Source organism: Alligator mississippiensis, chromosome 3 (genome assembly GCF_030867095.1).
Source record: "Alligator mississippiensis isolate rAllMis1 chromosome 3, rAllMis1, whole genome shotgun sequence".
NCBI classification, from domain to species: Eukaryota; Metazoa; Chordata; order Crocodylia; family Alligatoridae; genus Alligator; species Alligator mississippiensis.
Window position 1 is genome coordinate 180,805,082 of NC_081826.1, and position 12,559 is coordinate 180,817,640.

General features: G+C 39.0%; 1 protein-coding gene across 13 annotated transcripts in view; it reads left to right on the forward strand.

The window, feature by feature from the left end:
* Positions 1-12,559, forward strand: part of BNC2 (basonuclin zinc finger protein 2) — a 478,778-nt gene that overhangs the window by 445,088 nt on the left and 21,131 nt on the right. The window lies entirely within an intron of this gene.

Here is a 12,559-nt window from a genome sequence, read left to right on the forward strand (position 1 = left end):
TTGATTTGGTGATTTGAATCACTGTCCTGAATGGATCTGGCTGAATCTGAGCCCCTGCCCACTCTCCCAGCCCCAGCAATGGCTGACCCGCCTGCTCTAGCTCCCGGCACTTTGAAAAGAAAAGCCCCAACTCACCGGGTGCTGCTGGGTAGGGGAGCAATCCCCACTGCCCCACACTGCGTGCTCTCCCAGACCTCCACATGGCTGCTCTACCTGCCCCAGCTCTGGCCCTTTAAAAAAAACCAAAAACCCCAAAACCCCAGATTCACCAGTTCCTGCCCAGCTGGGGTCGATCCCCACTGCCCTGCACCACGTGAGGGGCTCTGTCACGAGGCCCCTGAGGCCACTGCAGGAGCTGGTGGGCCCAGGGTTTTTTTGTTAGTTTTTTTCTTAAAGGGCCAGAGCTGGGGTGGGTGGGGCAGCCATGGGGGGACTGGGGGAGCAGGTGGGGGTCAGGGGGCTTGTGACATAGCCCCCCCCATGCAGCTTGGGGTAGTGGGGGCAGCAGGGATTGCCCCCCCCACTGGGCAGCGCCCAGTGAGTAGGGGCTTTTTTTTTCAAGGGCCAGGAGCTGGGGTGGGCGGGGCAGCCATGGGGGTGGCTGGGGGAGTAGGCAGTGGATGGGGGCTGGAAGGGGTCCCCCCATGGTCCCCTTTCCCCTCCTCTATCCCCCCCCTCCTCCACCCTCTTCTTACGAGCTCCAAGTCTGGCTACAGCGAGCGGGGACTCCCCGAATCATCGAAGCTCTCCGAAGCTTTTCGGAATCGATTTGGAGAGCTTTGAATTGATTCAGACTTTTTTATTGGTCCCCTGATTCAATTCGGATTTGGAGATTCGGCCACTGAATCGGGCCAAATCTCCTTAGAATCAAATCAGCACCCGAAGCTTCACACAGCCCTAGTTGATGCTGTTGGCTTGCATAGAGATGGTCAAAATCATTCTGTATTGCTTCAGACTCCCCTCCCCCCCTTTTTTTGGTTTAATATTTTTTCATTGTGCAGTAAAAATTCAGCAGGAACAGAGGAAGGAAATTGAGCTCAGCTAAACACTTCACACAGTTTCTGCATCTTTGTCCACTGAAATTGCTAGGGTTTGTAACTAGAAATGGAGTTATGATATAAAATTAAAGTAATTTAATGTAAAAAAGGTTAGGGAGCCATATCACACTATTTTTTTTGAAAGTAGGTCCAGAATATCTCATAATTTCTATTATCAATTATGAAATCCACTAATGAGAAAAATGTGACCATAAATTAGAAAACAGTTATAGGTAGAGAAGAATAAACTAGAAAATTTCCTTGACCAATGAAAAAAGACCATTAGAAATGAAACACCCAAAACTAAATTAGAGCCCCAGTCAGGACAGAGAATCTGGAGTAACTTTAGTGAGACTTGAGATGGACCTATGCCCTATATAGAGAGATCCCATTATAGACTGGGGCTAGGGACAGAAATTACACATAAACCGGTATAAATGATTGGAAATCAGTTCAAATTGGGAACACAGCAGAAGATCAGTGCACATAAACTACTTTCAAAATGGTCAGAACAGGTTTAAGATCAACCCAGATGGATGTAATATCAGACTTAAGTGATTTAGTTCAAATTGGTTTATTGAACTTCTGTCCCAGATTCCTTCCAGATTCAAGTTAATTCAGTCTTCCCTGGAAACCCTCCCCTTGCAGAGTGGCTGGGCTAACCTTGGCCCAAGCTGTCTGCTCCAGCTGAGCAGGGAGGCATGCCTTAGCACTACCCGACTTCTGGCCTAGGCCACTGTAGGCATGTGGTTGCATTTCGAGAATCAAAAGAGAATGTCTGTTCACTTGGTTATCAGTTCAATCTATTTATCTTAGACCAACCTGCGAAGATTGAATTGATTCAGCCTAAGGGTTTTTCTACTGTTTGTACTTAGCCTATGAGATGACTTAAACCACATGGAGTCCTTTGCAACTTAGACATTATACAGGTTTTGTAAGTGCAGAATTTGGCTGACTAGCTGTATTTTCTCAAGCAAATTATAAAATGGCAGTCTTGTAAGAAGCAAAGCCGTTTTGTATTCAACATGGAAAATGAGAATGGGCTAGTTTAGGATTTGGAACGTTATTTGGAATATTAAATTTCAGCAGGAAACAGTTGATTTGATATATTATGCTAATAATAAAGAAGTTAGTATAGTGGATGTATAAGAAAAAGATCATCATGATGACATCAATAAAATATTTATGAAAGCTGAACTTTTAAAGCAAGGGCATAGTTTAAAAATATTTCATGAACTATGTAGGATACCTTTAGCTTATTGAAAGTGATCCATAAAAGTAAAATATATGATTTGGAATGAAGAATGCAGGCAGCTTACTTATAGATAAAATTATTATTTATGCATGATTTTGAGTTGTACCTGGCATGGGCGCATCTTTCCTTTCTCACCCCACTAGTAGCATTCAAAGGTGTTTCAGTCTTCCTGAGAACCTGGGAAAACAGAAATCTATAGGCATAGGAAATCCATGAGTTGCAGGGACTTAAGGTAGTAATGATGTATAGTAAAAGCTGCGCTATCCAGCATCTTACAAGCCTGCATGCTCTACTAACCGGAATGCCAGCTTGTAAGATAAAGTGAAATCGGAAGTGCCCACCGTGGCACTTCCGATTTCTTTGAGCCCCCATGGCTGGGGGCAAAGCAGCCCATGCTGCTGAGCCCCCACAGCCCACGGGCATAACAGGCTGTGCGGGGCCCATCTCCCTGTCCCATGGGGCCTGCAGGGCCTGCAGGACAGGCAGCAATGTGGCAGGAGGGACGGCAATGCCACAGGAGGGGTGGAGGGATGCCCCAGATGTGGTGGGAGAAGCGGTGGCCGGGGCTACTTAATTAACCAGCATATTTTGTTATCTGACATCCCCCATTCCCAGGGGCTGTCAGATAACAAAGCTTTTACTGTAGTTCAAAAAGTTTACAAGCATGGTACCATTTGGTTGAACACTCGAGTCTGATGTTTTTCCAGGCTCACAGGCCCTCTTGAGTCACCAGAATTTGTCTGGAAATGTTACAAAGACCAGGAATTCTCGCAAGATTTCTGATAATTCTTGCAGATACTTGAGCAGGAAGTTTCATAAAAACCATCTTTATTTCTCACTGTATTTCATCTCACCCGTGTCTCATCTTCCCCAGAACTAGGATTTTTAAGAGTGCATGAAAATTAACTAATGTGCAAAAAATGTCAGATTTAATCAAATATTCTTTTCTAATTCTCTCTCTCTCCTTCTCATATGCTCACACTCACACACAGACACATGCACACATTTATTTTATTTAGGTTTGTGTTGACTATTTGAAACAGAGAATTATTTTATCCAAGCCACTTAAACGATGCATCATAAAGGATTTTACCCAGTTTCATTGAGAATCTCAGCTTGTATTTAAAAGGAAATCAGAACCTCAGCCATTCAGGTTTTACCTCTCAGGTTGCAGACTGAGCCTCTAAGATGTAAACTGTGTGCATCTTTGTGCATCTATAGTATATTATTAGCTCTGCTTTCAAATAAGTGAAGCATAAACCCTGAGAACTGAGAACTTTTGTTTACTTGAGTGGATAGCAACCTTAAAACCTAATTATAACCATTTTACTGTTAATTGCTGTAGGAGAAACCAGAAATATCCAACCAGCTTGTCTGCCATATATGGCTGGATGCACTAATCACATTCTGATGCCCCTTTCATTTTGACAGATTTATGTGATGATGACAGGTTTGTCCATTCTGATTGTGTGGTTAGGGTGGCATTCTATTTCCATTGGTCATTTCCGGGGCCATTAAGTCTTATAGCCTAGACAGGCAAATGAAAATAGAATCTAGGCCACCAAATAATAATGGAATGTTACCCTTAATTGCATACTCTCTAGAGTATGCTTTTGGATTAGATAAATCCAGAAATTTTCTGCTATCCTTAAAATTAAAATTGAATGATGTTTCCAGTGTTTCCAGCTTCCAAAATAATGTTGGCCTTTTCCCATCATGTGGCTTACAGGACTTATGAAGATTTTCTTTTAAATGTTTATATAAAACAATTATTTAATAAAACCAGTTGTGAAGATCTTTGTGTTTAGTAAGGCAATAAATAGTTTTGACTGATCCCTTTTGTTTCTTCAAGAGACATCTGGCGCTGCATATAACCTTGCCTAATCCAAGTCTGCTTAATCTAAACTTGGTTATATTTCTTAGGCTTAGTGTATGCATAGAAACGCTTCCCTGATGCACTGTTGATGGCCCAGAGTATGGTCTTTTTAAAGCTGGGTTTCAAGGAGTGGAAGACCTGAGTGTACTATTACTTGTTTTAGCTCCATCTACCAACTAACTACATTTTATGTCAAAGTTGTGGATATCTTCTGATAGGTGTGAATAAACAGGAATGTCCCATATTAAAATAGGACTAAGGACATCAGAATTCTCACTCTGATTCCACCTGTTTTGGATTTTTTTTTTTCGCATCACACACATTCCTGACTTTATCATTGTATCACAGAGGGAAGATGAGGCAGATCATTACAGTTATTATTTAAAATTTACATATGGTTCTATTATCTCTTATAAAAGTGAGTAAGAGGCTGTTTTATTTAGGTAAGAATCATGGGATCTGGATTCTTTTCTGATCTCATTTTCTATATATCATCTTTCCCACCTACTAATAGAATGGCCCACTAAATCCATTTTTCTGCCTGTGCCAGTATCTTTATTTTCTTGCCTAAAAAGAACAATCTTTTGGTGTTTCATTTTTTTTTAATCTGACTTTTTCTAGAAGTATTTTATTTTTCCTCCTGTACCACTCTTCACCTTTAGCAGCAATTCAACCATATCAGACTCTTTCCATCTTTTCTTTCTACAAGTCAAGATCTTACTGGGTATGCCTTGTTGCAGAAAGGCAACAAGAATTAAATTTAAGAGAAATCATGCTAAATACGATATTATCAGGCAAGAGCAAAGGTAGAGGTCTTTCTCTGGACAGGAAAGCATCTCTTTTTGGGTTGGGAAGCTGCCTGATAGAATTGAACTAATGTGGACTGTCTTGCATGTTGTGCATCTGAATGAGAGAAAAGCTGCTGGGACAGTTGTTTTTGTAAGAAGATTCTTCCTACAGTTACCCTTCTTCATACATAGCCAGATGAAAAAGTTCAGTCCATGACCAAGGAGGACAGGAAATCTATATGGAACCAGACCCTTCTAGTCCTGTTTCCCCAGTCTCAGGCTTTCTCCAGGTTTTGCCTTGACAGGTACTTCTCTTACATTATGAAGGGTGTCAGTAGTTTGAGGGCTGCTATTCAGAGCAAAAACTCAGGGGGCTACAACTAAGGAAACACCTTTACTTCATAGACCAGGTCAGTGGCAAGAACAAAAACAAGGAAAATCCTTTTCTTGCCCTGTGGGGAGAGGTAGTACCCAAATTTCATATGGATTGTTTTTAGTAGCTGAGCTGGGGAGGACATGCAAAGGTTGGTGTGATGGAGAGTGAAGAGGTAATAAACTGGATCATAGTTGAGTTAACTCAGCTGCATTGTCTCATCTGTAAGATCCTAGGAGTTAAGTATTGAAAGAGATTCAGATTTGGTACCTCTGAAAACAGGTGCCACAGATTTTCCCTTCTAAGCAGATCTTGTTAATAATAATAATAAAAAGCCATCAGATTTTTAAGTGAAAAGAAACAATGGTCTGCTTCACTATCAGTCCTATTATATGCTAATGAGTTAAAATCCACTTTATATCAGTACCAGGAATTTAAAAATCTCTATTACTTGGGGTTATTTGAGAGCTTTGTATTAACAAAGAACACATTGCTCTGTTTTCCATTCCCTAAATTTATGTAAAATAAATGCATTTTCAACATACCTGATCGGAGTTACAAAGCTAGAACTTTTCACTTTGCCTTTCTTTAACCAAAGTAAGAATATTAATTGTTCAGGTTTGTCTTTACATTTTCTCAGAAAGTGAGCATATGTGTGTGTTCTGGAAGGTGGGAAAGGTGATTCAGTCCCATGAATAAATTTAAAAACAAAATAATATTTGCTCAAGGTGACTTATAAATAAATATGAGGCAACTATTGGTGCCAAGTGTGATCATGCCATTTGATTGCTAGTTAAATCAGTCCAGATTTAAACATATAAACTCCTTGATTTGTATGGAGTAAGACATCTGTATTTGGTTTATTAAAACCTGCTGATGTCTTCAGAACTAAATTTGTGTGGATATAGGCCTCTGGGTAGCTATATGAAAAAAGCAGAGACATATACATTTTTGCTCATCTGGTTACCTGACTTCCAGCCCTGTACAGGTGTGCTTGAATAAATTAACATCAGATACCTCTGATGAGCCACTGCATACATTATCAACAGAGGTGAAGATGTGAGAAACCTGCTACCTGCCTCCTGTTATCACCTCCTCAACACCACAGCATCCATTTTTTCATCATCCCGCTATGTTTAGAAACTTCTACAGATAACTTTTTAAAGGCTGCTTTTCAATAAATATATGCAATTTTAGGTGCAGATAGCTCCGGAAAATAAGCCACTTAACACCAGTTCATGGTAACTATTAGTATATTTCCCCTAACATAATTAACTGTCACATACAGCATGTTTCCCCTCACTAAGAACAAGAAGAGAACATTTTAAGATATTAGGTGTTTAATTAACTGTATTTCAACAGACAAAAGAGTTGTCTTCTACAGTGTTTTTGAAAAGGGCCACCTCAGAATATATTTGCACATTTGCTGTTGGGACTGGGAATGATAGTTTTGAGAAAACTACTAGGGCATATAGTATGAGTCTATGGATTAGCAGGTTTCCTTGTGGAGTCAATGAAACATGCTTGTTTGCTTACAGTCATATTAGCCTTTCTTACCAAAGAGAGCCTGTGTTATAAAGAAGTGGATTCTGCTATTCTTAACACTGGGCACATCTACATGAGATATTTACTGCGGAGTGGACTAATTAGCTCCACAGTAAACATCTTGCATCTACACATGAAGTGCTATTAGGCAGAAGTAAACTAATTAACTCTGCAGCAAGATAGTACTTGTATGCGCCCACTGAGGATTAACTTATTTCATGTGTGGTCTTATTGTAAAGATGTAGACACTGTCTGCTGAGTAAGGTACTAATCAGTGCAAGCAAGGGAGAGTGAATTAATAATAGGTGGTTTACCAGCTACAATGCAATTCAATTCTATGAGAGATGAGGAAGTGAAAGAAAATGTAGGAGATAAAGGCAAAAATGAGTCAAATACAGTAGTCCTTACTCATACAAGTAAGCTAAAAGGGCTGTTTACGTGAGTGAGGCTTGCAGGATCCGGTACTGGCTGGAGGAAGTTCTCTTTTTTGCCCATTTAGTTTATCATATTAACAACTGTTACTGTCACTTTGTAGTTATTTGAGGAGGTTTTTAAGTTTCACTTATTTTCAAGTAATGGTGAGGCTTCCATTCTCTTACTCTGCCCTGCACAATGCCAGATGTTATATCATTGTATCAACCTACCAAGTAAATCCAAGACTTTTCAGTGACTTGCAGAGTTTATGTAAGTAGTGCCCCACAAGCATTAGGACAGGTGGTAAACATAAGTAGAGCATTAAAATTACTGGCTAAAATTTAGCATCATAGAGGGAGAAATATTTTTCCCTGATGCATGTGTTTAACTCTCATTATTGTTGATGAGAATTACTTGTATGTCTGTGTCAACGGTAGAATATGTACCATATGTGCATTGTGCAAGTTTCTCGTACACAATTCTTAGTAAAGTCTTTAATCCTAACCTACAGCAGATCCACTTCTTCAGTCATGAGTCTGTCTTCAGTACAGCCTGTCAACTGTGCCAAATTACATGACAATACTTATGGTATAGAGTTGTTAAATACATTGAGGAATAGGCTGGTAGCCACATAGTTCACTCTGGTCACATGCAGTGGCTGCAATTAACATACCAGTTACCCCACGGTAGTCAAGTGACTGTACATGTGCAGGCAAAACCTGTCTATGTCCTTAGACCAAGACAGCTACAACCAACAGCCCTGTACACATGCAGGACACCTGCTCCAATGTGTTCTAATTAGATTAATCAAGTCTGCTGGAGCATTCTAATTAGAATGCTTCAGCAGCCTCGCAGTCGCATGTATTCAGCGTCCCCTCATTCAAAAATGGCAGCAGGGGTGCTTTAAATAAAGCTCATTAAATTAGCTCTAGTTAAAGTGCCCCTGCTGCCATTTTGAAGCATTGGACGCTGAATACACGAGAAGCTACAGGCGTTTTAATTAGAGCGGCTCCCAAGAGCTGCTGTAATTAAAATGCACTCTCCCCTTTCCTCTCCCCCTTGCCCACCCAGGAGTATGTATATAGATACCACTTTTCAAAGTAAATACTGTGGCATCTCAGAGGGTACTACATGGTACTGGTAACTTTTTAAAATAGAGATTACTTGTTTTGAGTTCACTGCCTAATGTAAAGAAAACATAAAGCTTTAATAATGCCTCTTAATTCCCAGCATCATCTTTTAGAAGAGGACTGCCTTATGCTATTTTTTTTTTTTTTTTGTAATTAAGCACTCATTTCACATTTAAGCTTGCCCTAGAAAGCTTTACTAAAAAAACCTCCCTAACAAATAATTTAACAATTTTGCTATAAGGCTCCTACAAGCTTCATATAAATGGACCTGAAAAAGAAATGGGAGTTTTGCTTTGCCAAAAGTGCACGCTGTCATAAAAAAATTTTGAGGGCCTTTGAGTACACAAAGTACTTGCAGCAGGATATGACAGAGGACAAGAAAAGGTTGTGAAGGTGATTTTTAGGGTTATTTTGCTTCATAAACTTTTTTAAGAAAAAGAAAAACAAATTAAACAAAAAAAAATCTTAACTTCAGTCACCATGCCACATTGCATTCAAGCACAAGCTGTAAATTCCTGGTGAAAGGATGCTACTTGCAATGTCAGTTATCTTGATTCTAGTACTTTACAAACTTTATTACTTATTTTATTAACTAAAAAAAAATGCTCCCCACTTCCAGGTCAGTACATTTTTCTCTCTCCCTCTCCCTCCTTGTCTTTGGTAAGCCAAAATAAAAAAACAATTAAACTTTGGCTGTTTACAGCTGAAAATACAAATGTGAGATGGTTAATTTTGCTGCCCATAATTCTTAAGTAGTGCCTTCGTGCCTGGCACATAACATGTAAAAGCAAAAAACTATATATATTTTTGTATTGGTAGCTATAGATCTAAAAATTCAATGAAGAGGGACAGAAATCAAGTCCTACCCTAGAAAAAGTAGATGGGCCCTTGATCTGTGAAGGAGATGCATGTAGACAATATATTATGTGAGATGCCAAATCAAGATTTCATGAGGAAAGATACTGGCATATAGGACAGCAGATCCTCAACAGAAAGTCTCTCAGGTCTGATAGCCAGATATGGGAGCAACACTAATTTTGCAGCCTTTTTAGTCTGTTCTGTCACAGAGGGGGCACTTCTGGGTCAGTCGGCTCACTAGTAATTGTGTTTTACAGACTTCTAAAGCAATTGGCTCAGTCAGTCCCAATTCAATAAAAGTGGAGAGCGAGAGCAAGAGCACTTTTGTTCTATTTTTTACTTGAAATTATTTCATTCAGCAGTCTGTCTTTTTTATTACCAGGACTTGACATTAGCACTCCAAGCTATATTAGCATCCATTTCAGCAGTTCAGTAATGGTATTAAAAAAACACTTAACTTCAACGGTGAATGGTTGTATGACAGTACCATAAAAATCCACATTAAAAAAAAAAAGTATGTATTTGTCCCTGCAAATTATTTTTCACTTGTTTAACCACTTCAAAAATACGCTTTCTTGACTGGCATTGGCAAGGGTTCTTCCTGCATGGAAGGTTACTGTAGAACTGAGAGGCAGCTCCACCAGCAGAATCATAGAAGGAGAAAATGAAAGCATTTTCAAAAAAAAGATAATAGGAACACACACATACACATGCGCACACATGCAAAGCCTCACATTTAGGTAGGTAACCTTCCATTTGTCAAAAGAAGACTGATAAACTCAAAACACCCAAGGTAAAAATCTTTGGCACCTTGCACATTTCTGGGATTTAATTTTGAACCCACCACTCTCCAAACTTGGGACGGGAGCCTAACTACCTTGGCACTGCAGCCCGCTCATAAATGACTGCATTAGGTTCTAAATTTTGATTAAACATTCCGTAATTAATCAATGGTAGACATGAAGCAGTTGGCAAGGTCCAGAGCTGCAAAATGTTTAAGACATAAAACATTACAAAGTAATTAGAATGTGCTCCTTCAAGAGAAGTATTGCCTTCAATAAAGAGGTAAATGATAGCATCATGTTTATTGTGGACGTAGGCAGCCAGTGCAATATGATAAACTGCAGGAGATACACATATCAGTAATCATCCGCATTATTAGTGTCATTAATCATAATTCTAAAAATATGACAGCAGCAGCCAACTTTTTGACCAATTTTGCCTCTGCCTGTTGGCCGTTATAACTTCACTAATAGACTGCAGAGCTCCTGTGCTTGGCAGTTTGCATTGAGAATGGAAGGTTAATTATATTTGAGCTGCTGATTCCTTCTCTCCTCGGAAAAAACTGAGCACTTTGACAATCCCAAGAGCTCACTGCTGTTAAACCAGTAAAAGTACTTTATTGAAATTTTCTTTGTTGGTCAGGAATGAGTAGATGTTTCAAATGAGATATAAGCGTCAGGCTGGGACAGCCGCTAATGTTTCTTCCAAAATAATCCTTGGAAAGCAAGCTGAACTCATACTTCCCTTAGATATCTTTGCCTGGTCTCCAGTGAATGGGTAAAAAGTTGAGAATTTAATAACCACTGACAATAGTATGTATGGAACAATCTCAGAGGATTGAAATTGCTAAGGAGTTGGAGGTTTGCGTGGAGAGAGGTTGTTAGATTGTTTAGGATAATCAGCTATCAGTTGATCTGAAAGGTGTACTTATTTAGTAATGTAAAATTGCTAACAGAGGAGCCCTTTTGAAATGCCATATAGTGTTTATTTATGTGTTTCCTCTGGTTCGGTATAAACAAATCCAGCATCTTTACATAATCAAAGCAGTGTGAATGAGAATTGGCTCTGCATAGTGATGAAGAGAGCAGGACGAAGTATTTGTTGTGAAAGCCTAAATCATGCAAAAATAGTTTAGTTTTGGGTTTTATTATAAATTCAAACTTTGAAATAAAATCATTAAAAGATTTGTGACCTTTCAAGCAAATGTTATCTGATGAATTGTTTTGCATCAGTCTTGTAAAAAAACATTAGTTTCAGGGCAAAAATGGATGAGGCTAACATTTTTAACTGAATTTCACTTTGAGACTTTGTATTTTCTTAAACTAAAATCTTGAAGTACAATTCATATGTGGGATGTTAAACACAAGATACTACACAAATTCCTGCAAGGCCATTGAATTTTGCATGGCTGTTATGGTAGGAAATTAATGTGAAAAGTAAAAGAGACTGATCATAAAGCTTTGATCTTGTAATATTAAATTATGTATAATTTTGTGTGTGTGTGTGTATAGTGAACAATAAATTCGTTGAGCAATAAATCCCAACTGGAAATCATTGCACTTTAAGGGTGGAAATCTCTTTTCACAAAGAGACAGAATGAAGCTCTTTGAACCTCCTAAGACATGCAGAGGGCTGGATAGGACCTTGCATGTATCCCTCTTCACTGAGATGAATTTTGCCCTAAAATTCAAAGACATCCTGCAGCAAATGGCCTTGTTCTGAAGAGTTGTACCTCAGCTCTCATAGAAGGATCTAAATGAGATTAACGTCTTTCCTGTGTAGCAATTTTACATTTAGTTAGCTCATTTTGGAAATATTTAGCAAGCTAGTTTTTTTATTCTAAAATTTCTTCATTGGTCTGGATATTACACAAGAGTGCTGGCTATTTTGTAACGAGTCTGTTTTGCTTCCAGGCAGCTAGTAAAGTGTGAGGTTGAAGTGTTGCAATACAACTTCTGTTGGTTTTTGAGAGTACTGGCTAGTACTCTGGTGGTTATGCTTTTCATTTATAATATCTTTTGATCTCTAATGGACAACATTAGTAATATATTAAGAGTGCAACATGACCTTGATGCTTCTGAGCGCACACAGCTGTTGTGAAAGTGTAATTCTGTTCACACCGTAAGGATCGTCTCACTAACACCTCAACAGGTATGTACTGAATTATCGGGCCTTTCAAGAATCCTGAACCTATCAGATTTTACTAAAAAAATTATATGGGTAGAAAATGCTGCTGCCAGATATCAGTTCCTTATTTAACCTGAATGTCTGTTCTCATAGCTGACTGTCTTCACTTCCCAAATGCCATCTCAACATTAACATTTTTTTATGCATTCCACAGTGATGACAAATTGTTTTCTGACTCCAGCTCTGGATTAAGTATGCAAAAGGCATGTTTGCCTCTGCCAACAAACCAGTAATTCTCACTAACATCTTCAGAGTTACAACATTTATAAAGTTGCAAAGTGGAGTAAACAAACCATCTGTTTGGCTTTACCAT